Below are 27,408 nucleotides of genomic sequence, written 5' to 3'. Positions count from 1 at the left end.
ATGGCTCAGCCTCTAGCTTCATCCTCTTGTGCAAGTAAAGTGGGGCTCCATTGCATCTCATTGTCCATTATTTTGTGTGCATAATAGCAGTGTGAATGTCCTTGAGAGTTTGGGCCATCTGTGTGCACTGTTGCTGAAAACCATATAAATGGACAACTGATTTGTGCATGGTGACAAATATTCTATACAATTTCTGGATGGTGGCCTCCAAAGTTGATATCTCCGCCACTATTTCTTTCTTCATCTCTGTCATGGTGGATCCTGTGTACTGCTCCATTCTCTGCCTCGCCTCTTGCAAGTCCTTTTTCATTCACTCATTCTCTGTTATCAAGAATTTTACCATTGAACTTGTGGCTTCTACATAATCCTTAGAAGCCTCGGCCATGGCGACTTGATTTCTTCTAACATATGTTACAATCACCCTTTATTTTGTGTGTGCAGGTGATGTATGATCATCTCAAAGCTTCTTTCTTCATGCCTGTACAATCCTCTATTGTGACTCGTCAAATGACAGATTGTACACATGCGTCCCTGGATCATCATTAGGGAGAAAAACATTTCCTTGCTCGCTTGGGACTGGTTGTTGTTCTAGAGGTGCAAGAGAATGTGGTGTGATCTTGGATGCCCTCGACATGAGATTGATGTCTAGGTCCTATAAATCCTATTCCATCCCCATGTTTGTTGCTTCAACCAACTACCTGACCTGTTAAGCAAGTTCCTGAACCTACACCATTTCACCCTCTTCTTCATGTGTTGGTTCCTCTGCTGTTTCAACGTGTATCTGCACAATTTTCTCTGTCAGTGCGCCTTGTCCTTCTTCCTATTCTCGATTCTTCCTTTCTTTCCTTTCTCTCCTCCTGAGCTCTTGTTCTTCTTTCATCTTCTTCTCTGTCTCCTGCAATCTCCATTTTGTCTCTTCCAACCTTTGCTTCTCTCTTCTCTTTTGTTCTACTCTCCCTTCACACTTTCACCTCTTTGCATCCATCTTCAAAGCTACTCTCTCAAGAATTGGATCTTCTTTGAACTTTTAGGTTTGCTCAACCTTTGCGCTCTCGGAAATATTTCTCTTTCCTTTATCTTGCACCGTTTTTTTGCTCACTATTGTTGTTTTTGTTGCTTCTTATGGTTTTATTGCCTGCAATTCTCCTTTCCATTCCATAGCCATGTGGATCGATTCATTGGGCCTAGAGGTGTTATAGAAATACCTCCAAGGATATTCCTCTCACCAATGACATTCCCTTTGGATCCATGGGTAGTATTAGTGGTTCTTACATATGTAGTGGGGATCATATGGATTAAAGCTCTTGGTGCCGAACTCAAACTTATTCAAGTCCCCGGTCTCCACATCTGCATCTTTCAAGGTATGGATCTTGTACAAATGAATTTGCAAAGGAAGATTAGGCCATGGTGCATATTTCCTCCTATGCAATCTTGCTGATAACCGTGTGGAGATATGGTATGAAACCTCCTTCATTACCAGCTTTTCCATGGCAACCTCGGGAGCTCATGCGGAGGCTTCTCTACACCAAACATCCCAATGAAGGTGCCACTGGGTTAGGCATGCCAATCTACAACGTTAAGCAATACTTGCATTGCTTCCTAGCACATTCTATGTTCAAATATCATCCTATACAACGAGGCGATGAAGTGGTTAGACATCCTTGCCATGACTCCTTGGTAGTTGCACTCAAAGAGAAACTTGCAATAAACATTCACAAATTCCTATGATGCTATCCATGTCCAACCCATGCCAAGGAATTGTTGTTGGGCATAGATTACATCAAGAAGTTACACGAACATATAGAATCTTGCTTGTCTGTCCTTAGGAAAATTTTGGGCATTTGACACATGCCCTTTTAGCTGAAGAGCCAACATGTCCGACTAGTCTAAAGGCATTCCTTCATTTTCCAACTGATCTAACATAACAACCCAATTCTACAGGAAGGTCTTTTTGCTCTCTTACCCATACAAGTGAGATGCAAAGATGACCAGGAGTTAGTAAGATTTCCTAGGTGACATCATCTTGTAGACCTGGTTGGGTATTATCCTGACCTTCGATAGCTCTTTTACCCAATGCTTCATGATGTCTCTATATTTTACATTGCTATTGGGAGTAAAGAAGAGTGCATCCATGTAGTTCACCGAATGTGGCAAGTGATACATCTGATGATAGTTTTCTGACCTGAAGGTGGCAAGTTATGTCCCACTCACATTTCTCAATATCATCGTGTCAAGATCGGTATGTAAGACAACCTAGTGAGTGATATCCACGCATGGGAAGGCATGGTACCTTTATGAAATTCTATGCAAGCCTGACTTGTGTATGCTGACATAGACTTATCGATATTCCAAATCTTCCTTGAAACTACCTATAAATATGGTGTTTACTTCTTTCCATGTGATATTCATGTCCTTCTCTATGAACAGTTGTGTGTCTACATGGATGCGAAAGTTTATTGAAACCTGTTCAACCATGTCTCCAGTGTTGATCTCTACAATGTCCTGTGATCCAGATCTCCTGGAAACCATGGTTCCTATATTGATGAGATATTGTTGAACAACTGATGTACCTAGAGATAGAGTGGACACTCATGCCAAGAAAATGTCAGTTTAAAAACACAAATCACTTCAAGGATTGACCATGCAACAAGTTGGGTTACTACTCAGCAAGATTGCGTATTAGTGACTCTTAGATGGGGCTGACTGTCAGTTGGAATTTTGCATTGTGCAGTCTCAGCTGCCAGTGAGACCTATTGCTGACTAGAACTGTGCAGAGTGTAGTCTAGTTGGGTACACTATGGACTAGAACTATGCAATGTGCAACTCAGTTTAGCTTGACTGTTGGCTAGGACTATGCATTGCTCAATCCAAGTGCGAAAGACTAGGCATCGTCTCCCACAACTATATAGAGAACAACTGGAGGCCAGTGACAGGAAACTTTTGCACAATTCGTGGAGGCAAGGCATAGCCTTGAGATATAGGAATGCATAATGCATGCAAGGGAAAGCAAGATCTGAGCCAAGGTAGTCCAAATCTGCCCAAGGGAAACTTGAAAACGAGTAGATCTGAATTCCTAAGAGAATGATGGTGCAAATAGGAGTGAATGATCATGCATGCAATCAAAATCAATGCAGGAATCAATCAAACAGATGAACAACGAAGCTGGTTGGGAGAGTCATCGCAACAACGACTGTTAGTGCAAAAATAATGTTATGCATGAGACGCTTAAGAAATACAATGCAAAACATGAAACAACACTTGTAAAAGTTATAAAAAAAACTAAAACACCAACGTTCATTTAGTAAAACATGCAAAATAACACACACAAGCCAAGGAAATAAAGGCGACAAAAAAGGCAACAAAAGGCTTGCAAAGAAAAAATTACTCGAAAACGTTGTGCTCATTGTGTTGAAGGTCCCTAGATTCTTTGAGAATGTCAAAGATCCATGATCGAATGTGTAGACTGATCTCTTGGGAATCAATTAAATTGATTTGGTAGATTGAGGGTTTATGACGCACATGACAAAAATCTAGAAAAAGCGACAAGTGGCGAGAAGTTTCTAAAATCAACTTGAGGTTTCTAAAATCAACTTGAGTGTAAATCCCAGTGTTAAAAATAGATCCTTATTTTTTAGGGATGTTTTTTTTTTTCTTTTTTCTTTTTCGGGAAACTTTTCCATGCATGCATGGGAATATTGCATAATTCTAGAGGGAACCAAGCAATGTGCAGGCACATGCATCAGACAACAACTAATAGAAATCTTCTACGCAATTCCTGGGTTGAGTGGCTCTAGCTGCTTCTCTTTCTTTGTACAATTTCCTAGCTGAAGACAAGTTGTCAGCTGGGTTTGTGCAATTTTTGAGCCAAAGTTCATTGTTGGGATGCTCTGTGCAATTTTGGAGTGAAAGGCTTGATTGTCGGCGTACTCTGCACAATTCTGGAGAGTAAGGGAGGCTACCAGGATGCTCTGTGGAATTCCTTAGAACAAGGAAGGTTTCCCTCTAGGACTTCACAATTTTCCAAGATAGCGCAAGAATTACATGTAAACCAAGTCATGGGGTGAGATTGTGGTTAGTCGGCGAAGCAAGAAATAGAACACAAGTTGCAAAGTGAAAGATAAACTTGAATGAGACACAAATGCCTTAACAGTGCAAGACAAGCTGCTAAGATTTTAAGGAGGGAGGCTCCAAAATAAAGCGAAGGAAAAAAATTGAAGGGTGGTTGTAGCTACTACAACATGATCCTAGATCCTTCATATCAAAGGTCTTAGCCATTTGATCCTTTGACCTACTGATCCCATCCATGTTTCTCTTGTAGCAAGTGTATTCCAACATATAACACTAAGATAGTGAATACATCATTTGAGCTTTTGAGGGAAACATAATGGTCATACTCACTTCTAGTAAAATTCTATTTCATCTTGAAGGAATCAAAATCCATGTACCATTGTTTGGGAGATTGCTTCAACTTGCACAATGATTTCTTAAGCTTACAAACTAACCTTGTTTTGTGATGATGAACAAATCCTTGTGGTTTTTTCTATAAATTATCATGGATATTCCACTAGATAGCTCATCACAATAGATTTCATGAAACTTACTTAAGTTTTGAAATTTACACTACGAGGGTTTATTTCTTTTTAGATTTTTCGATCAATATTTTTTTTTTGTATGCATGGAAATTATAATTGTGCAAAAAATAGAGAACAACAAAAAAAAAACTCACAAAACAAAATTTCTAGAAGATATATCCTATGAAAGCCATTTAAGGGAGAACCCAGAGCAGAGCGACCTCAGAGAAAAAGAGAAAAGCAATCTACAAGTACAAGTAAAAAGTACAAAGAACTATGATTTGTGGTTTGTAGGCCACTATAGTGCACAAATCATCTCTATGTGCGCTATTGTTATCCATCTCAGCCACTTTTTTCGTCTATGGAACAAAATGCACTTGAAAACAATGGAACACCTTTTCCTCTTAGTGGCTCGATTATGACACAGCCAGATAACCTACCAATGGTTAGATTTGACTCTTTCATTTTTTAACTAGAGTTACAATATGGAATATTCTAATTTCTTATTCATCATGATCACATGGCTAATGCCTTTTCAATGAATAATGGGGGATGACATGGCATCCTCTCAAATTATGGTGATCAAAATAGAAAGCTCAACTTTTGAGTGGCACACCTTTTGCATGCAGACTCTAATTGAGGCAATTCTTGCATCGTGGAAACATTTTTGTGTGTAGAATAGGAAGTAAAGGTGACATATTAAAGAATTGAAAATTTAACCTAAGAATTTCTATTTAATGCCTTAGAATACTCCTACAGGGTTTCATACCCCAATCTTCCAAATTGGGTCCTATTGGTAAAAGTGCTCTCGTTAGCTGATTCTTCCACTTTTTCCTCTCTAAAAAGCATCGAGACTAATAAAAAATAATATAATGGTCCAATTCAGATCATTGTTGTTCGATATGTATCTCCTCATCCAAACCTTCATGTAAAAAATGTTGCTTTAACATCTAATTTCTCTACATTTCAACATTACCATCAACGCCTTTCTTCAATTTGTAGACCTAGTTACATCAAACATTTTTTCTATATTTGGAAATTTGTAGTCCCATATTTTATCTTGTTTCCAAGTTATTCATCTCTTCTTCCATTTCCATCTTCCATTTAACATTATCAATATCACATATTGTTTCTTGATAACAATAAGGCTCCCCATCTTCAATATAGCTTTCAGAAGGATTTATGTCTTGTGTATATCGTCTCAGTGTTGTTTTTGGAATTTCTATATTCTCCTGAATATATTTTTCATCAAGAGCTTCTTTATCATTAGAAGCTTCTTAATTCTTATAATTTTCCATGTATGTTTGATTCTCCATGTTTAAGATCTTGGGGTTTAAGATCTAGGAGGCTTGAATGTCAAGAGAGAGTGGAGAGAAAGAAAAAAATATTTATTGAAACTATTCTTAAAAAAGAATTGATAAAAAATAAACAGACTTAATAAATCACAATGTATGAAAAGAAAGATAACTCTTTATTAAATGAAGAAAATATTTTAACCTACATCATGGTGGACAAATCTCTAATTTTCAAAGGTGATACCTATTATTTATAGTATTTTTAGTGCCTTCTTAAGTTACATCATTCAATACCATGGGTGGATGTAAATTTCCATTTCTATCAATCCCTTCCCCCCTTTAGGAAGAAATGATCCCCATTACATCAAGTTATCTCCTTAGAAACTTCTATTGAATATGAGAAAATGGAGATAAGGGTTTTGTGTAGTTAACCCCAAGTCATGGCTTTATGGATGACCCAAAACCAGGTGTTATTGAAGACAAGGGTTTTTTATGGTTAACCCATATCTATGGGTTTGTGGATGACTCATAACCAAATGTTCCATGTTCCAACGAAGATAAGTGTTTTGTGTGGCTGGCCCATAACCATGGGTTTGTGGATGACCTGTAACCAAATGTGCCAAGTGCCAATGAAGAAAACGGATTTGTGGATGACCCAAAACCAGGTTGGTGATTATAAGTTTGGACAATGGTTTTGTGTGGTTGACCAATAATCATGGGTTTTTGGCTGACCCACAAAGAAGATGAATAGAGGTCTAAGGATAGAATTACCCTATAATGCTTGTGTACAAACTGTGATACTGATAGTGTGTGGCCTAGTCAGTGGACCTCATGATTATTTTCTTGTGGGTATGCCAAGGTATGGTATAAATATCACCACCAATTAACTGGTGTCTTATATTTGTAAATTATCACTACTCGATTAGATGTTGTAATGGCCTTATCCAAGTACTCAAGTTTCACTTTTTGTTTTCCTATTTCAATACCCCTCACTCAATCCCACCTAGTAGGCTTTCCATACTCAGTACCAATCTCCCCTAATCTGTAGTAGCATAATTGATATAAAAGAAATTTCAACATTTTAGGATTTGCCTCTTTGTCAACATAGTACACTCCATTAACAAGATAATACAAATCCTTGATAACAAGAAATATAACACCTCTAATTCAAACCATGGATAATTTTTTTTAATATCATCATAATAATAACCCGTAACACCTCCAAATAAAACCAACATGTAATCAACATCGAGTAATTGCATGAAATTGTAGGCTTCATTCTCATATGATGATATTGATCACCCAATAATGGAAATGTGTGTATTGTTCCATGTATTGTTGTTAACAATAATAGTTATGTTTCCCATTGTCTTTATTTTACAATCCCACCATGACATTACCTTGGCATCATGAGGGGCATAATGGTAGCCATAAGTACACTTCAAGATAGTCATCAAAGATGTCCTTGTCACTATGGGAACTTGTACTAGCTAGAATGATAGAGGAAGACAAAGGTGCCTCTAATGTCACCCAAGTGTAGTGGGTGACATATCTTGTAACTAAGTAAGGTACACGTAAGACTATGATTCCTACATCATTTCTCTTGAATGGAAATGTTTGATTTGCAGACACCTTGGTAGATGACTTGAAATCACTTGAGCCTTTGTTGCGAGTTGTAAATGTAGAGGTAGGCTTGCTGTGAACTAGGTTGGAAATTTTTCTCATCGTTGAATATGTTTTTATAGCACTAATGAGGCATATAGTTGGATTTTTTACAAGGATTATATAAGCCATCACTTCAATAGAATATAAGCTAATAAGGCCATATAACAAAAAAAAAAAATAGTTGCATGTGTCAATATTTTGAAACAAAAGTAGATCCTTGATGGAAAGAAGAAAAAAATTATGTGAATGTCAAACATAAATGGTTGATACTCTGAGACAGAGGCAATGATTGGTATATGATATTTTTCATATGTTAGATCAAGGAGGGAGTCGAAATGTCTAGTCCAGGGAGAAATATAGCCAAATTCCATGCCAAGTTCGAGTGTTAGTGCCCCTACTCCAACTGCACTAGTTATAATTGTCTCCAAAAAGTATTGAAACAATTTTGGATCATCTAGACGATGTTTAACCTAGTTTATAAATAAAAATACTTGCAACAAGAAAACATCCGCATGGAAACCATGTTCTCACTAGACTGCAAATGTTGAAAGTGTACAAATCATATTTTCATCACAAGAAGAATTCCCAATACAATCACAATGAATATATCCCAGTCACCATAAGTACCACAATATATATAGAAATTAAATTGATGATTAAAATATAACTTCCCCACGTAGACATCATATAAAATTAAATGAAAGTTTGGGTGACTGATAGGACTATGGATCCAATGTTAATAACCTTTACAGAAAGCTATAAAGTCAAAAGTAAGTAAAATATTTCCACCCTTGTAGTACAATACGATCTAAAAACAAATTAAGAGATGTAATTGCAAGTCTGGCACTGGAATACCAAATATCTCTACCAAAAAATAAGCAACCAAAGTGGTATTTGACAAAAAAATGGCACTATCAACATGTAGACATCTTTTATGTGTACTGCATAGATGAGAAAAATGAGAGTCCAATAATGAAGAGTTGTAGAGACCATAAGAACAAGGTAAGGAGTTCCTCCGTCAATGATTCTACCTAAGGGATACCATCTTTTGAAATTGAACCAATTCTAGAATTCGCAGAAACCTTTTTCCTACAAGTACAAAGTGAATATGTAGTTGAGATATAGATTGAACTTGTGGATCATTCTTTCATAGTAAATAACAATTAACAATATCATTATAAAGGTAAGGACATATATTAGAAAAAGAATCCCCACATGTAGTAGTACCTCTTATTTTTTGGCCTTGAGCTTGAAATTCCTCATGGAGAGCTACAAGGTTTCAAGTTTTAGGCTTAGAGGTGTGATTTTAATATTCAATTTTATTTTTTATTTCCCAATCATTGAATTACTAAATTAATCACATCTATTTTTGAGTTCTCTAGGGCTTCTAGCTAAAGGATCTCATGCGCATAGTTTCTTATGTTGAAAATTTAGTTCTATAGATGTGAAAGTAGGTTGTGTCATGGCTAGAAGCAATAAATGGTATTCTAGGCAAAGGGTACCCAAAAATATGTAGATTGGAACAATTTATGGTAGGAGCAAACATATTCACCCTAGAAAACCTTGTTTACCATGGAATTGTAACTCTTTCTGATACCACTAATCCAAATCTTGTGGCCTAAGATGCAAGAGACTTGAATGTTGAGAGAGAGAGAGAGGGGAGAAAACAGAAAATATTCCCTGAAACTATTCTAAAATAAAATATCGATAAAAAAATACACACATTGAATACATCAGAATGTATCAAAAGAAAGATAAGTCTATATTAAATGAGGAAAACCTTTTCAACTACATCATGGTTGACAAATATCTCCTTTTGAAAGGTGAGACCCATTATTTGTAGTATTTTTAGTTTCTTATTGAGTTACATCATTCAATACCATGGGTGGATACTACTTTCCATTTAGATCACTCCAACTGAATTTGTTTATATAGTGGCTTTTGCTCCTATTTCAAATCAACTTTTACAACATTTGATTTAATGGGGGGTAGTTCATAAAATTTTATACCTGTATTAATGATTATTTCATGGAAATTAGGATCCTAAAATCTATATCCCTTTTCTCTATCATTATAATGAACAAAGGCATATTTCTTCGATATGGGGTTTAAATTTGAATAATGATTTTTAGGAGTAAGAGCATAAGCTTCACAAGAAAACTTTTTAAAATTTCAATAATCACAAGGATGCCATTTCCATACTTCTTTTCATATTTTACAATCTATTACAACTGATATTGATCATCTTACAAGATAACAAATATTAGTGATCGCTTTTTCCCACAACTCTTGTCACAAATTGGCATTGTTCAGCATGCTCTTTTCTCTTTTATAAGAGACTTGTTCATCCATTTCTCCACAACATTTTGCTAGGGAGTGTACAAATTGGTCTTGTTTCTTTCAGTCCTAGCTTATTTGCAATATTTTTCAAATTTTAAATATGTAAACTTACCGATGCTATTTTCTATTAAACATTTGATTATCCTACCTGTTATTTTTCTACCACAACTGTAAATTATTTAAAAATATTAAACACATTAGGTTCTCCTTTAAATACATAAACCCACATTTTTCTAGAGAAATGATTTATAAATCTTACAAAATACGATTATAGCTCAAAATAAACGTTAGTGGATGGGCACCATACATATTAATGGATGTAATCAAGAGTACGTTTTATAATATAATTTCCTTTTTAAAACTTTTATCTACACTAGCTTCCAAATATATAATGTTTACAAAAATGATAATTCAAAGATTTTAAATTTGGAAGTATTTTTCACTCAATAATTAATGCCACAAACAAGTGGATTTATTCACTTCCTCAACTACCACCGATACTTCATTAATTTGAGTACTTCCTTCTAGCTTGTAAAGGTTTCCAATCTTTGTAGCCTTCGTAACCACCAAAGCATCGTTAGACAACTTTAGTGATCCACCTAGACATGTAAATTTGTAATCTCCAAAATTGAAAACTTAAAAAAAAATCAGTTCTTCTTTAGTTCAAGAACATGTCTAACTTTTATTAGTATACTTATAATACTATCAAACATTTTACTCATTATTATTCCAATCCCAACAACCATACAAGAATTGTTATTTCCCATAAGAAAAATACCACCTTTAGCAATTGGATATGAAGAATATCAAATTCTATGTGGACACATGTGATGAGAAGTACCTGAATCTAACAACCATTCTTCATAGTATTGATGGATGTTACAAAAGGAAAAAACTTCATAAATCATATATTGACCTAATTCAACCAGATTTTCCTCCCTTTTGGATTCTTCCTTGGAACTTCCTCTTCCAACAACATTGGTTGACATGCCTTGACTTGTTGTGGTACTATACTTTGAGATTACTCTTCTTGCTTTTTGAATTTGATCTAGATGTACCTCTCAATGTATCTATTTTTTCTCTCGACTAACCTCTAGCCACCATTAATTTTGCCATGGATGTTTCAACACTATTTTTTTTCTGCACTTCCTCATACAATAATTCTCCCACAATATAATAATATTCAAGAGTATCCATTGTACAACTAATGAAATTTACTAAATGATCCCATGATTTAGGAAATGAAGGTAATAAGCTAAATTCCTTATATTTGTCATTGATTTTGACATATATACTGGTCAATTTTCATATAATAGTATTAAATACATTTAAATGATTTGACATTTTTGTAGCTTCTTTCATTTTTATACTTTACAATTAGCTATTCAAGTTTTTTCAAGGAATTCATCATATAAAGGCTTTTCATATTGCTTCATAAGCCTCCTGATGTTACTTCTATAAAAATATTTAACATGACATTAATTATAAGACATAACAGAATGGTGTAGAGAGATAGATAACCATAGACAAGAATAAGGCAACAACATAAACTTGGAGTAGATTGGTTGCTAATTCACTTACCCAAAGGCCTTATTATGATTTTCCATTGGGTTCACTTGAAACTAAGTACTATAGATAAAATACTAAACTAATATGCACACATCAAGGAAAGATAAAAAATGAAAATGCAATCAACTTGGAGGCTAAAAAAAATTACCTCAAACTAAGCATAGATATTAATTTTGGACCAAAATAATGAAAAAGAAGAGTTGCACCCTTTATAAGGAACACTATTTTGGATGGGCACTCCTTGTTTCATATTAGTAGTGTTCATGTAATGAACTATGAAACCATGATTAGTGACATTTTTATGTGATATTATCATCTTTTATTAGGACGTATTGATCTCTATGACTGGGCAAATCCTTGGAGCGAATGTCATAGGGAATAATTCCTTTTTTTTTCAAGGGTGGTGCTCCTCTTTAAGATATTTCTCCTTCAATATATGTTGCCAAATCCTAGAACCAAATAGGGTGCACCAAAAAAATTTGGTCAATAAGGACCAACCAAAAATATCCATGATTTTTAATCTCCATCGTCAACTCCTTTGGATGATATATATCCTCTAATTTGACAAGGTAAAATTCCACAGATCCTTTTCCCCCTGACCATTGAAAATTTGAAAATATGGCATTGATCTTCTTGATGATTATTTGAGGCATATGGTATACATGGAAATAGTACACATGGATGTTATGAATGATCTCCTATGCAACAATAATCCTGTCATTGCTCAAAAGCCACATGTGTGACCACATGGAAAGTCTATGTTCGAATTTCTTGATGATCCAAAGCCAGTATTTGTCTAAATATTTGCTTGGCTTGAGAAAATAGCAATATCTAAAGTCATAATCCAATGGAGAAATATTAATTCCAAAAATGGAAACAATCTCCAAGATAATGTCGATATGGCATGAAGCATATACGATCAAATATTTGGATCTATTTATATACAATCTAGATGCATCTCCAAATCTACAAAGGGTGTTGAAAATGTGACTCGATTGGCTCACCCATACCGAAACATAGTTACCAATCAAACGGGAACTATTACCTGAAAGCAGGTGCTCAAGCCCAAAAATCCCAAAGAAAAATGAAAAAACACCTTGAAATCGAAAAGTGTTGATGCTGGAATAATGTTTTTTTTCTATGGTACATTTTTTAGTAATGACGTTAAAAACAAAATATCACGGCTCTGAAAAACTTTAAATTTCCAATGGTTTTCAAGCATGACATTAACGATAAAATACCACATCTTTGGAAACCCTTAAAATTCCAACGATTTTTAAGCATGACATTAAATTTAAAATATCACTTATTTGAAAAACCTTAAAATTCCAGCAATTTTCAAGCATGGTGCTAAGAAAAAATATTTATAATTGTTTTCAACCATAGCTTTAAAGATAAAATATCACGACTTAGAAAAACATTAAAAATCTTGACAATTTTTCAACCATGGAATTAAAACCAAAGATTATGACTACAAAACAATATTAAATTTTCAAAATATTTAAGCATGATATTATGGAAAAATTTTATAACTAGAAAATCTTAAAAATTGAACACCTGAATGAAAGAGTTATTATACCAAGAGTAATTCTTTTAAAATGTTAAATGTATAGCGATTTTGAAATCTTTGCCTAAGGCAACTTGATACATTGCAAAAAAAATTAAAAATCAATTATCAAATTGACATGTAGTGTAGGTGAGCTCAACCCATTGTAATGAAAACTTAAAAACCAACCATGAAATTAACACATTGTGGGGTAGACTCGATTCATTATAATGAAAAAATTAAAATTAACTATCAAATTTCACATAATGGGATCAGGTTGCTAGACAAGCATCGACACATACCCTACAAAATAATAATAATAATAATATAATAAATAAATAATAATAATATAATATAATAAAAAAAAAAAAAATAAACATAAAAAAATTTAAAAGCAAATTGAAAATATATATAATATAAGAAAAAATAAAAAATAAAAAAAAGAAAAAAACCATTTTTAAGTTAAAAAGAAAATTAAAAACTAAAAACTTCATTTAAAAAAATGTTAAATAATTATAAAAATAAATAAAAAAAATTAAAACAATTCAAAACAATTAAATATAGATATATATGTATATATATTTTTAAATTATATTTAAAAATTAAAATTATAAAAAAAAATTAAAATAAAAAATATTTAAATTTAAAATTTAAAATAAAAAATATTAAATTAAAAAAAATAAAATTAATAAAAAAAACAATTAAGAAAAAAACAGAAACAATTTAAAAAAAATAAAATTAAAACAATTACAAAAAAATAAAAACAATTACAAATTACCACAACCGCCACCACCCTCCCCTCTCGCCTCCCTCACCCCCCTCTCCTCGCCACCCTCATCCCTCCCCCTCATTCCCCTCCCCTCTCCCCTCCCCCTCCCGACCACCACTCCACCCCCTTTCCCCACCCCCCTCTTCTCCCCACCCTCAGACATCCCCCTCCCCCCCTTACCCCCTCCCCTCCCCACCTGAGCCCCCAGCGAGCGGCCAAGAGGCTACAAGAGGATTTCGTTAATCAGCGTGCGACCTCTTGGTCGCTGGCTAGCGGCCCAGGTAGGCGGGTGAGGCTGCACGCAACCCTCCGCTGCTCACCCGGGCCCCAACCAACGACCTCTTGGCCGTTGACTAGGGGCTCGAGTGGGGATGGGAGGGGGTGAAGGAGAGGGGTGGGGTGGGGGAGGGAAGGGATGGGCAGAGCCAACGGTAGGGAGTGGGGAGGGGATGGTGAGGGAGAGAGGAAGGTCGAGGGTGTGGAGGCGAGGGGGGTGAGGGAAGTGGGTGGAGGGGACGAGGGTGAGGAAGGAGAGAAGGGAGAGGTCGGGAGGGGGGTGAGGGAGCACGAGGGGTGGAATTTTTTTTGAATTGTTTCTTTTTTTATATTGTTTTTTTTAATTAATTGTTTTTTTAATGTTTTTTTCAAAAAAAAAAAATTAGTTGTCTGTATTTTTTAAATTGTGCTTTTGTAATTGTTTTTTTTTAATATTGCTTTTTTAAATGTTTTTTTTTAAATTGTTTATTTAAATTGTATATTTTTATTTTATTTTAATTGTTTTGAATTTTTTAATGTTTGTTTGGTTTTTTTTTTATTTTTTTTTGTGGTTATTTTTTAAAATTTGTTTATATGTTCTTCTTTTTTTTTTTATTAAAATAATTAATTCTTAAATTTGTATTTTATTTATTTATTTATTTTTAATTTTGTTTATTTGAATTATTTAATTTAAATATTTTTATTTTTATTTTCTTAATTTTTTTTAATTTTAATTTTCTTTGGTAATTATTTCAAGTTTTCTTTTTTTTTTTTGTAATGAGGCTTTTTTATTATTACTATTTTTTTAACTGAAAGAAAATATTTGTAGATTTTTTTTGTTGTGGATCAATTTGTTTTGCTTTAAATTATATATATTTTTTTTGAAAAAAAAAACATTTTTTAATTTATTGTTTGATATTTTTTATTTATTTTTTTGTTATTTATCATTAATTTTTTATTCAATTTTTTTTACTTTTACGAGTTTTTTTTTTTTTTTTTAGTTTTTATTTTTTTTTTCCTTTTTTTCATATAATTTTGTATTTGATTTTATTTTTTGGTCATGGTTTTTAAATTTTTTTATTTTTTTTATACTAACATGTTTTTATTATTTTTTTTTTTCGTGCTTTATGTTTTATGTTTTTATACATTTTTATAGGTTTCTTGTTATATATATATATATATATATATATATATATATATATATATATATATATATATATATATATATATATATATATATATATATATATATAGTATTTGATTTTTTTTTGTCATGTTTATTTATTTTTAATGTGTTATTACTATCATGAAAATCACCAACATTTAAAAAAATATCCACACTTAATTCATTAGAAAATTTAAAGTGTAAAAACTAAGCCCTCTAAACAAAAAGGGTTGATGCTCATCAGCACTTTTCAAAATGAAGATGAAATCACCAACAACAAAAAAATGTGCACACTTAATACATAAAAAAATATAAAGTGTCAAAATAAGCCCTCTAAAAAAATGTGTTGATGCTGCATCAACACTTTTCAAAATCAGCATGAAAATCATTAACATTTAAAAAATGTGTTGATGTTGCATCAACACTTTTCAAAATTAGCGTGAAAATCACTAACATCGAAAAAAAAATTCATACTTGATACATAAGAAAATTTAAAAAGCCAAAAATATGGTAAAAAAAAAGTGTATTCTGGCATCACCACTTTTCAAAATCGGGTGATTTTTTCTACCTAAAAAAATGGGTACTAGTTCACTTTATCGTTTGATCGGTCATTATGTTCCTATCCTGGTAAAAGGATAACATCCACAAATAATATCTAAGAGACAAAGGTGTTTCTAGTAATTTGCAGACTAGAAAAAGCATCATTATTTAGAGGCCCCTTTATAAGTCTACTCAATCTATCAATAACTAAAATGAATAATAAGGGTGAGAGGGCACAACCCTGTCTCAAGCCTCTAAGAAACGAAAGTAGTTTGACATAACCTGATTTATATGTATGGTATAACAAACCAAGGTCACACAAGACATGATCCACTCAATAATGCCGACTGATAGGCCAATCTTTCGAAGCATAAGCCTAAGAAAAGTCTAGTCCATGGAGTCATAGGCTTCATGGATAGCTAAAAGCAAAATGATGGCCTCCAACCTCTTTGATTTAATAGAGTGTAAGCATTTTTATGCCACAACAACTACTTCTTAAATCTTTTTTCTTTTTGTGAGTATCCAAATTGCTTAGGTGAGATATCTTCGAATAGTCTTGTTCTTATCCTGCTAGAGATAATCTTGGAGATAATTTTGTAAGAAATGTTGCATAAGGAGATAGGTCTATAATCCTTGAAATTTGAGGGCTTCTTGGACTTAGGAATAAGGGTGATGAAGGTAGAATTGATGGCACCTAATATCTTGCAAAGGTTCTGTGATTCCTCAACCATATGCAACAAATTAGGACCCATGACATCGAAAAAGTGAATGAATAATTCCACCATATAACCATCAGGACCTATACATTTTTCTTTGTCAAAATATTTAAACCATCCAAAGTCTCCTTGGAAATGACCAACCTGCCAACTTTTGCATTGTCTATATCGGAGAAGAAACTGGGGACTTCATGCATTCCAATTTATTATTGAAGTCCATATTATTGCATGCCCCATATGCCTCTTCAAATAAATGTATGGCCTCCCTATGAATGTCGTCCATGTTGCATAACTTTTCACTAGAATTATCAATGATGTCTAAGATGGTGTTCTGTCGTCGGCACCGACAATCGAAGTGATGGAAGAACTTACTGTTTCTATCACCACTCTCAATCCACGTGGCTCAACTCTTAATACACTATTCTTCTTCCCGTGCTAGTAATATATGCCTCTTACGATGCTCTCAGTCTAGAATGCGAAAGTGCATGTTCGTGGAGAGGTAATCTTGGGATTTTGGATTGTTAAGTTAATCCGTCTCCTTTGCAATTAGATCGAGCTCATGTCTAAGAGTCACTTTTTCCCCATGTATCCATCTCCTAGCCGCCTTCTTGAGGAACTTGAGCTTTTGGATTAGTGAATCCATGCAAGATGATCCAACTGGATGAGGCAGTAAGTTCCACGATTTTATCACTAGGATTTGAAATTCATGATCGTAGAGCCAATAGTGGTTCGACTTGAAGGGGAGGCCCTTCTAAAAGAAATTTTTTGATCATTGGAGAATAATAGGTATGTGGTCTGACAAATTATCAGAGGCTACCCAGGCTCTCATGAAACTAAATTTGCTAAGAAGGTTATTGTGGAATAGGAATTGGTCAAGTCTCTTCATTATTGTATCAACCCCCAAGCAACCATTGTTCCAAGTGGGAGAAACAGGTTATGATGTGATGTCCACCAATTTCTTCTCCTCAAAAATCCCATGAAAGAATCGACCCCAAGGGTCAATCTTACATTTGTCAACCCAAACTTCTTCCTTTGAAATAGTGAGATTTAAGTCACCCACCAGGATGACTACTCCAATTTTCAATATACCCTAAGCATAAAATTTCTCCTAGAACTCCTTGCAACCAAAATAGGGGGCATGTATGTTGATAATGTGAAATATATGGTTCAATGCCCTAACGAAACTTGTTAAGAGGATGTCTACAGAAAAACGAAAAGAAATGAATATAACAAAATTTGGACCCCAAAGTGCAACCATACCACCAGAGCTTCCCAAGGCATTCATTGCCACAACATTCAAGTTTGGGAAAATACTCAAGAAGTAGGATAGTTTCCTATCACAAGAGGCCATTGATTCCTAAATGGGTATAATAGAAGGCCCAATATTGTGAATCAAATGTCGGAGGAAAGTTTTCTTATGGGTATCCCCTAGCCCCCCTCGGATTAAGAGACAATATTTTCGTGAGGAATTGATATCATCGAGAATGTATGCAATTATATCATAGATCCATCTTAAGCACAAATCTAACATGAGCTGAGAGGGATCACATTTCTTGGAGTACAAACTTATATTAGAGTGAAAAAAATAATGTGTAATTTCTCATTGTTTAAACTGTATTTTAGAATGTACAATTAAACTGTAAAACACTGAAACCACTTCAAACATTTTAACCATAATAACTTATTTTTTCAATAGATTTATATGACATATACATAATTTTTGAAAATAATATACAAAATATTTTACATAACAACACATTAAACAATTTTTTTGTTATTAATATATTTTTAAGTATAATTTGTTGAAAATGTAGCAAGAGATTCCTAATTTAATTTTTCCTTTGATTAAATTAGGAGAAAATTAAAATTCCATATCGACAGATAATTTGAATGAGTTAACTGAGTTATTATCACTCAGTTCGCTTAGTTAACTTGAGTTGGAGGTGTTAGGTTCCTATACCAATAGGAGTCATAATTTTGAATTACTGAGATTAAGCCTTGTAATATTGTACATACCTTTGCTTTCTGCAAATGTTTTCCATATTATAAAAAATTAAAAAATGTAAAGAGGGTATGTCCTAAAATAATAATCAAAGGACAAAAAGAATGAAAAGGTCAAAAAAGATGAAAATATATGAACCCCAAAAAAGACAAAAAGAGACCATGAAAGTGTGCAAGTCAAAATGCCACTACTATTTACCTTTATGTATAATAAATGATTGTGTGCAGCTTGTAACTCATGCCATAGTCCATAAATGATTGTGTGCAGATTGTAACTCATGCCACAATCCATAAATGATTGTGTGCAACTTGTAACTCATGCCACAGTCCATGATAGTCAAAATATTTAAACTTGGCTATTTCATGCTTTGAATTTTATTGTTTATAGATAGAGAATAAAATCTGACCAAACAGTGTAATCTTGGCAGATATTTAGATAGGTAGAGTAAATAAAAGGAGCTCATCAGTTTAATCTGAGCCCTTGGATGTGATAAGGTTAGAATTAGATAGTTTATTTTGTAAAGAAAATAAAAAGATTGATAAGGGTTTGCTAGCTTAAATGCACCCTAATAAAGTGAAGAAAAAATGGTAGGATAAGTAGATGGGTAAGTAAAAGAAAGGTTGCAGAAGTATGATGATTGATTAGATTGAAAGGATATTTATCGTTTTTCATCATATGCTCCAAATATGAATGGACAATCAAGCATGTAAATGGATTTCAAAGTCAATTAATTAACTTCCCCCATTCATTTCACCCCTATACTTAACTAATTTCCCATAATAAAGTTCAAAGTATTTAAAACCTTTAAGTCAAAGAGGCTCAGAGCATTTCTCTGACTTTTGGAGGGACTGGACCCTCGGCTCAATGACTTATGGATATCAAATACTGGATTTCCCTCATAAAGTTCACCCCCCCTTCAGTTCATTCATTTTCCTAATAACACCCCTTTTCCTAAGGTTAAACACTTTTTTTTCCTAGGAAAAGCACTTTTCCCCCATATCAAGCGCTTTCATGCCATAAACCCACAAAACTTCTTTACCCTAACTGTTAATGTAAATATGTGAAAAGCATGTAGTTCACAAAAAGCATTATACTTAATGTTTTTCCCTTTTCCACCCATTTTTCATATTAATTACTAACTTTATTATATTAAATCCCGATAAACCCAATTTCCTGTATATATTTAACTCCTGTGTATAAATTACCCTACACCCCTTAGTTTAATTATAAACTATATTACTACCCATATCCTGCAAAAATAAATAACCCTGCCTTAGCCCTTAATCTCGCATTAAAGCGCCCTGATGAGATTAAACTCTAAATTAGTCTCATACTGCTGTAATTAAGTGCCTGCTGGGTCCCCCACTAGCCTCCATGCAACTTCCCCACCTAATCAACTTGTGATCATCCCCCTTTTAGTCTGACAACCTCCATCCATATCGGGCCAACCCGACATCTACCCTTTAATGCTTGATAAAGTGGTTTCTCTCCCAGCTCCCGATGCTACGTGTCATCCGATGAATGGAATCGGGTAGCCCCTCCTGAATACCACCAAGCACACAAAACCAGTGCGATATAAACTGTTTACCGCCCTCCCACTACATGAAAAAACAACCACTATTCACTGCTACGCGAAAAATCAACCATTGTTCACCCCATACCCACCAAAACTAACTTTTTACGTATAAAAGCCAAAAAGCCCCAAATTGTTTGTTTTTGCCGAAATTTCATTTGCAAGCCTTTGTATGCATGTACGACAACTGAAAAAGTCGAAGCCACCAACATACATAAAATTTCACTCAAAAGATGTCGTAGACAACCCAGTTAGCCTTGCGGCTTATACAAATCCATTTGACCACTTGCAGTCATCAGCCACCCCGCTCAGAGCCAATTCACCCCAGTTCCAGTATTTAAACCAGAATTCACCAAATACCCTATTAATTTCAAAAGTAACCAGTTGCTGAGTGTTTTAGTTAAGTAAAAATTTAATTAAAAACCACACACCTATTTCCGGGAAAACTAGTGTCTATTTAGATCTGCTAGTCCCACTAAGATGGGTAGCTATCTTAGAAACAAACAATTCAAAGCAACTTTACTTTTCCTTTATGGGAGATAGATAAGAGAGAAGAAGAGCGCACCAACCTTACTCTTTCCCTTGGCTCCTTGCTTGTTTCCTCTCTCGTTTGATAGAGCTTCACCACTCCTTTCTCACTTGTCCCGCTTCAAAGAACACCTGTAGAGGCAATGCAGAAAAATACCATCAAAGAATAGAGATCTATGATACCATAAACAATGTAGAATGAGACATTAACCATACAAATGCATACATAAATACAAGATTTAGAAATACACAAGTATATGGAGGAAAACTCAAATAAATTTATTGATAGAAGTAGAAGAGAGGATTACAACCCAACTGTCTGATCCAACGCCATCCTCCTAGCATGAAAGCCCTCTTCATCCCAAGAAAAGCTAGATCACCCAACAATACAATGTCTCATAGAGAAACCAACAACACTTCCTTAAAAAATACTAAATTACAGCCTCTGGGTCTCTAGGATGAGGGATCCATATATAGATATTTGCAGGGGGGTGAGTCAGCTCCTAGGATTTTGATTAGTGTCATTTCACTGATAGTTCTTGGTTCCACTTGGAAATTTCATGATCTCTTACTCATCCCTGGGCGAATTTAGAGAGGCAAGTGTCATATGAGTAGTTTCTAGAAGATTCTCTGAGTTTCCACCTAGCAAATTGCCTCTGCAATTTGTTTGCTCTCGCTCATTGCACCCTACAAAAGGGATTTTCAGTATGCATTGCACCCCTTGTGTGTAACAAGGGAGATGCATCACACCCTCATCATGGAGAAGTCTGTATGGTCCAGTTTTGACCGGTTTTGAGTAGTTTTTTAGGGAGAACTTCTAGGAAATGATGTAATCAGTTTACCTTGATCCTTTAGGGTTTGAAACAACACTTTTAGGGGTTTGAGAGCCCTTGGTTTATCGATATATGTGATTGGGGTTGCAGTGCCCAAATATATCTATAACAGTTTCCCCCTAAAGCATGAGGTCGTAAATATTTTGATGTCGGGTGAAATGCTTTATCATGAGGATCCGAGGTTTTTTGAACTAGAAGCTGACCTATAATAAGATACAATACAATACATTATCTTCATAATATTTTCATGATCTAGTTGAGGCGGGCATTCCCATGCTCAGCTTTATAAATTCATTTTCATGTACATAGGATAAACAACCATCTGTGTGGAAAACTAATGATTCTGGTAGAGCCATCATCCCTTAGCTTGGATGATTATATGTGCAGCTATGGAGTACATTTGATGTCTTTATTTTCCTGAATATATCGCAACCAGGATGGATGAAACTAGATCTAGGGTCTTCAAACTCATTCAGTCTTCACTCGATGTACAAGTCGATCCATGTGAAAAGATGTTCTGAAGACGAACATGGAAAGACATCGCCTAATTACCAGCTAATAATGTAAGTTGTTAACAGGCATGAGAGGAATCACCGATAATTATAATGACCCTCAAGGTACTGCAGTACAATTCACATGGTGTGAATACGTGAGTCGATGTTGAACACCACTCAAAATCTTTCGTTCGAAGGCCACTAATGTAAACCTATCACCAGAACTGAGAAACTTGCCATTGAGGCATGCAAGCTTCAAAGTACTGAAAGGGTTGTTCCTAAGTCAACTTCTCGGATAATGAGTTGATGTCAGCAATAAGTGACCCATCGTAGGAGGGCCTTAATGAATCCCACATCTATGACACGAAATGAAGAAAATGATTTTTTGGAGGTGAAAATGATCTGATGATACAAGGTTCAGGGTGGTGGTCATGAAAAATGGAGCGTGAAGGTATTGCAGTGGATGAGGCGTTAGCTGGGTTGGTGAATTCTCTGAGTGACTTCTCTTGAACATATCGGCGACACTGAAACGGATTCGTAGTGTTAACCCGAAAAATGGATGGTAGGGAGGACCAATGGTGATATGACTCATGAACGGAATAACCTAACATGACTCAATCATGGTGATGGAGTGAAAGTGTCATGTTCAAGAGCGACCAATGAAGTTCTTCAAGTTTTCTTCTCTTTTTCCCCAGTACCTCTTTATTTTTTAAAGCTTGAGGAGGATAACATATGCTTGTTCTATAATTTTCCCTTTGGGCAAACCTATCGCTATGTTTTAGCGAGCCTAGCAACAGTGAAACTCGCTCTTGCCCGGATGGACAAGTTTGTCGCTATTGTTTTAATGAGTTTAACAACAAAGATAACTCGGTCCTTTTCATGTTTAGAGAGTTTGAAAAGAGACAGAAAGGAAACTCCAGTAGTCCTTTTTCGTGGTATAATCCCTCAAGTCATAAAAATTATAAAATAATACGAAAGGGATGACTTTTTGATAGTTTTAGCGAGCCAAACAAGACAAGAACTCGATCTTTTTGTGTACTGATCCCTCAAGTCCAACAAGATTAAAATATAGAGGATGGAAGGTGCTTCCCTTTACTTTAACGAGCTGGAAAGGCCAATAGCTCGGAAATATTTTCATATTTTACAAGTCTAAAAAGAGCTTAAAAGAGACTCGATTTTGAGGAATGAGTGATCTTTTCAGGTAGCAACTGGTTCCAGGTAAGTTTGGAACTTTTCAAGCACGACATTGTAAAGAAGGTGGCTAACAGAATGACTCGTCACAACTGTTCCTCAAAAGGGTAAACAATCAAGTGGAGGCGTATGATCGGCTAAGCGAGTGGAGGTGACAGTAAGAACACGACCAAGGCTCAAAAGGCTGATAGTAATGTGATCACAAAGGTTATTTACCAAAAGGCGGGTTTATTTTTTAATGAGCTTGAACCTTGTGCCATGATGTGCTCAGTGCTAGGTTTATTTTTTAACGAGCTTGAACTTTGTGGAAACATTGCTCATTCCAGTCGTCTTTACAGATGTCTCATATTAGTTGGTTAATTTTTTAATCAGCTTGCCCCATGCGAAACCTTGCTCATGAGCCTTTTGTATGAAATCTAGGAATGACCAACTACTATACTAAGGATAATGAACTGCTGAGGTTAGGTAGGATAGTTTCGTACAAAACATTTCCTTTGCTTTGCCAGTGCCGTCGACAAAGGTGAATGGTGGATCAGACCAATCACCTAACCTAAGTAGTTGAAGTTAGTAAAATGCTATGGGGTTAGAGTTACACTGGTCGCTTTTCACTTACGTTAAAAAGGTTTGCATGCCCCCAGTTATGAAGAAAAGTAGAGTTTCTAGGTTACCATATGGAAGTCCCTGCATTAAAGCAAGATTGTTTCATCTGCGGATCATACAAAACACTTCCTTTGCTCTGTCCATCGAAATAGACAAAGGTGAATGGTGTGAGCTTCCAAACACATAACCTTTGAGGAGATCCTATTTCAGACTGATCCCATATCCTACATGGACGGGTGTGTCAGACCAATCATATAACCTACAATGAGGAAATCCTTTTCCAAACTGATCCCATATCCTAAATGAACGGGTGTGTCAGACTGGTCATATATCCTACGAGGAAATATATCCTTTCATCTGGAGTTTTCCCACCGAAGCAGACCAGGGTGCATGCCCCTTGGGTTTCATCACATTCACCCAATCACTTACGGTCATTAGGTGGATGGACTGAAGGTTGATGATACATTCCTTGTGCAAAGAGAACATTCAGGGATGGCATTTTACCAGTAGCCGTGTTTGAACTGGGGAATGAAAGCTAGTCAAAAAGTTGTACCATTCTGCCTTCATACGGGATACACATCACTTGAAAGAGTGAGAAACAATAGCTCCCATGCTATAAATGTAGTTGCGCCCAAGGAGTAGATTGTAATCTAGTGGCCCTTGGACTACCATCACGTTCAAATGAACAGTTTTCCTTCTCAAAGTTATAGGCAAATTTGGAAGGATCCCTAATGGTCAACTGGTTCCTTTATTAAAGCCTGACAAATTTTGAATCTCAGGTAGAATCGATGGCAAACCAAGCGCTTTCCAAGCAGTTGAGGAAAGGATACTCACGAAAGCCCCTTCATCTATGATAGTGCTAGCCATGATCATTCTGTAAGCTTGTACTATGATTTAGAATGGTAAATTAGATGGTAGGCAGGGTCTCACTAGTAGATTCCAATTAAAGGAAACGACTTGATTGCTCAGAGGAGGGACCGAATAAACGGTGGGATGAATCTCTTGAAATGGGGAACTTCACTCCTATGATAAAGGAACGGGAATATTACCCCCATGTTCATCAAACTCTGTGTTAACAAAACGAATTTCAACGGTGTCGTTCTCATCCTCTTTGGAGACTATATCAGTTGAAGGTAGACCTTCTGAAGACAAGACTGGGTCGACAGCTGTCTCGACCTATTGACTTTGGTCCGGTGTGGACTCAGAGGGTTTATCTTCAATGCTAGGTGTTTCGACCGACAATAGAGGTATGTCAATTAGATTTTCAACTAGTGATGGACTTGGAAAGAGTTTGTTGTATCTAATTGGGAATTGCTACGGTGAGCAAGATGGTTATCCAAGACTCTTTTAGCTTCGTCCAGAAAAGAACAACGTTGTAGGGTATGATCTCCTGCACACAACCTACAAGGAAATTTAGATCTTCCTTTTTGTCCATTGACTTCATTTTCACTAGTTGATGGTGTACTCTCAACATGATCGACAAAGGTTGAAGACACCGGATTGTGCAACCGAGGAGACTAGTCTCTCAAGATCTGTGTGATGCAAGGACAATCTCGATGATAGTGGTTTCCTTTGGAAATTACACATGGAGATTTGGGTTTGGAAGGTGTAGTGTGTGGATTTTCACCATACGATGCATGGTTGCCCCCTTGCGTAGCTGGCTTCTTCTTCTCTTCTCCTTCACTTTCTTCTCCTTCCCAGCTACTTGGTTTTTAGTATCACTAGTTTCACCAAGCAAAGAGGAAGAAGGAGAGGGAGAAACAAATGAAGTAGAATGTGGGGGAGAAACTCCATTATCATCTGGTTGCTGAGGAATTACTGTGTTTTGAATGACAGAGGTCGAGAATAGCCATACTAGCAGGCCAATTGTGAGTCCTGGAAGGGACAATGTAGCCATGTATGGAGCACCAATATCTCCCCAAGAAGAGAAAGGACTAGGATTCCCCCCAAGGGGAAATTGTCGATTGGTGGACCCCATTATCTCAACCTAAGACCAATGAGGGAACAGTGATGTTATTCTGAATTAAATAAATTTTATGACGTTTTGACACAACTTGCTTTTTCAATTTTTAAGAGTCGAGAAAAAGCTAAAGGTGACTCTAGCTGCCTTTGATTTTTAATGAGCCTGAAGTGACAAGTGCTCAGATGGACATTTTCTTTTAAGGAGTCAAAAAGGAATGAAAGTGACTACTTTTGAAATCTAGACAAAGGGAATACCAAACCAATCGCGAAACTGCAATATACACCTCGGTGGTAAATTATAGAGAAATTACCAAGGACTTTACGTATGGCAGTCAATCTTCTCGAATGCTATGTTCAGTGCATTGTGATAGATAGGGCGCCAAACATGACTTCATAAGGGTAAAGGATATCAACCTATTGTGGTCTCCCAATATATACTCGACGGTACGTGGGAGCACAAGTCCATACTGGCACTTGTCATATCAAAGAGGAGGAATCACCCAACCTATTATGAGAATGATAGTTACCAGGCTTTACTATGCCGGAATACGTCTCTAGCCTAGACTTGTAGATGTTGTGCATTAGGTTCCAAAGCATTTTTATGTTCATCGAGGTTTATTTTACAGTTGATATTTCTTAAGAAGTTTGCCTTTCAAGGTTCACTGCGTGATGTAGATGTAAAATTCCTAAATATGCAATCTAAAATGATAAACAATCATTTATTTTCTTTTAGCAATGAAAATACCAGCTACCAAGGAAAGAAAAGTAAGATTCTTTCAACAGAGCGCAGAGAGCACACACTAAATGCACTTTTCCTAAATCAATTTTTGCATGCAGTCTAAACGCAAATGCACATGCACGTATTTCTTTTTACATTTCTATAATGTGAGAATGCCAAAAATAAAACTAAGTATAGATCTGAACTACTTTTCTTCAAAGCAACACTTTAACAATTTATTTTCAAAAACGAAAGGAAGACTAATACGACACTTTCAATTTTGAATGGGAAACTACTTTCGACACTTCAAAGAATTGAGAATTCAAATCAAATACAATGGCAAAAGTACAATCGACTATCTAAAGGAGGAATACTTTACAACACTCTTTTTCTTGACTGAAAACGATAGTTGCGATACTTTCAAATCAAAAGATGCCAGTTCGATTAAGCTACTTTTTGCAAAGGAGGACTGTAAATGATGAAAAATACATAAAAACATTTACAATTCCTTATCAATGGAGGCTAAATAATGTGAAGGAAGAAGGCTTCAATAATGATATATTGATCATAAGTAGCAAAACTACTGAATAGAGCTAAAAACAATGAAGAAAAAACCAAAATCTGGAGAGAGAAACAATCTCATTCAATCATCGCACATGTCCTTAAGGGAAACATGGATGCATCTCACGTGCAACACATGGGAGGTGCGATGCATCTAGACTACCAATGAGGGATAGTGCGATGGTCTAGGGACAAGACTGAGCTTGGTTTTCACCCATAGGTTGCAGCTAAGTTCAGGGATTTAGGCCGAGCTTATGATAGACAGTAAACACAAAGTATAGAGGTATGATCTAATGAGGTTATTGAGCTACCACCAGGGCACTTAGGATGTTTGCAAGTCAGATGTTCAGTTCATAAACCAACCCAGAGATTTATTGAAGCAACGTTGATCTTCTTTGCAGTTGCATAGCAAAAGAAATTTGAAGGCTATATGGCTTAACTTCAGGCTCCATCTGTAGTTTATAAAGAAAACAATAGTAACAAACATTCAAACTATTCGCTCCCCAGTGGAGTCG

At 35.4% G+C, this 27,408-nt stretch overlaps 1 pseudogene; it reads right to left on the bottom strand.

Moving 5' to 3' along the window:
• Positions 1-6,739: 6,739 nt before the first annotated feature.
• LOC149171989 (dolichyl-diphosphooligosaccharide--protein glycosyltransferase subunit STT3B pseudogene) lies at positions 6,740-8,872 on the bottom strand (annotated as a pseudogene).
• Positions 8,873-27,408: the final 18,536 nt, after the last annotated feature.

Source organism: Pinus tabuliformis, chromosome 4_2 (genome assembly GCF_031772625.1).
Source record: "Pinus tabuliformis cultivar Carrire ecotype Pingquan chromosome 4_2, CPIR1, whole genome shotgun sequence".
Lineage (NCBI taxonomy): Eukaryota > Viridiplantae > Streptophyta > Pinopsida > Pinales > Pinaceae > Pinus > Pinus tabuliformis.
Note: the sequence above shows the minus strand (reverse complement) of the source record. Positions and strands in the feature narration are given on the sequence as shown.